This window comes from Eptatretus burgeri, chromosome 4, assembly GCF_056783735.1.
Source record: "Eptatretus burgeri isolate ZD-2024b chromosome 4, Ebu_testis_v1, whole genome shotgun sequence".
Lineage (NCBI taxonomy): Eukaryota > Metazoa > Chordata > Myxini > Myxiniformes > Myxinidae > Eptatretus > Eptatretus burgeri.
The window spans coordinates 78,417,121-78,418,509 of record NC_140964.1 but is presented as its reverse complement, the minus strand read 5'-3'; positions in this window follow the sequence as shown (position 1 = coordinate 78,418,509).

Below are 1,389 nucleotides of genomic sequence, written 5' to 3'. Positions count from 1 at the left end.
AGAGTGTTGGTGCTGCTGAAGCAGTTTCTTGACAAGGGCTATACTGAGTGGTTTGCCATTGCCTTCCCAATAGTAGTTTGGACAGGAATTAGGAATTTGGCGATGGTGCCAGCGATAGCTCACCTACTCTACGTGAAGGACATCCACCATCCATTCACCAAATCATAGTATCTTTAAAATATAACTAATGCCGGCAAATGTGACGGCCAGTTTAATGTCCATCCAAGGGACTACGGCACATATATTGATGAATCGCCCTGCCTGTGAAGTGTGAAACACAGGGATGCCAGTTTATCGCTGGGCCGAGATTCAAACCCAGGCTCGACAGCTTGAGGTGAGTGTTTGTACCGATAGGCCATCTTCCAGCCCCATCTACAGATGTAATTTAGAAAAACAAAAGGCTGATTTTAAGCCCCTACCTCCTCCCCCCTAAAAGCCCTCCTATCTCATCTTTTTTTCATCCAGCTTTCCTGTCTCAATTTGGAATACTGCAGTTATCAACCGTCCAACTTTGATGAGCAATGCGACTTTTTCATGTCCTCTCTACCCACTCAAAAACTTTAATGCATTTAACTACACTGTTGATGATTAAATATCCATGCATACTTCTCAAATGATCCAAAAGGACAGAAAAATAGATGCTCCTTCAAGACAAGGTAGTGGTGGTGGTAGGGAAGGCCCATACCCTTGACAGAGCATCAGGCCGTTCAAGTGGAGCGTTTCCATGGCTAAGAACCAATCCTGGGCAGGTACCAGTTATATGGCAGGAAAATGCAATGAGGACAATGCAAAAAAGCTTACCCACTGCACCACTGAACTGCTCTGTGGCACAAGGCAACTTGCTGCCCTGTGGGACAAGAACACCATTCCATTCTGCTTTAAGTCCAGCACTACACCCCAGTGGAAAAGAAAATTATTTTTGCATTCAGGAGGAACATTTTTGACAATTTTTTTTTTTTAGATTTTGCAGTCACTGAAAATCCTTATAGTTGACTAATAGCATATGATTTTGATAGAAAAACTAAATTTAACTGAATTTCCACGATGCTTTTGCTTTTACCGTGCATTAGTGATTGTCCAATGTGAATGAGCATGCAGCAAACTGACAACATCAATCACAACAAAAACGTCGTCTTTCAGACCTATAAACTTGTAAAAGAAAGAATAAGTATAAAATAGTTATCCTGGAATAGATCAACCAAAATAAAGTCGTATATTATGCAAGCGATGCCTTGTAGAGCACAAGTGACCTTTGACATGTGGTTCATGAGTTAACGGCACAGAATACAAGACCTGCTGAACATTGACTGAAACTCTCAGGAATGCACACATGTGCACATCTGAGCAAGTATTCAATGCATTAAGAGACCATGTGAGTTTTATATATTA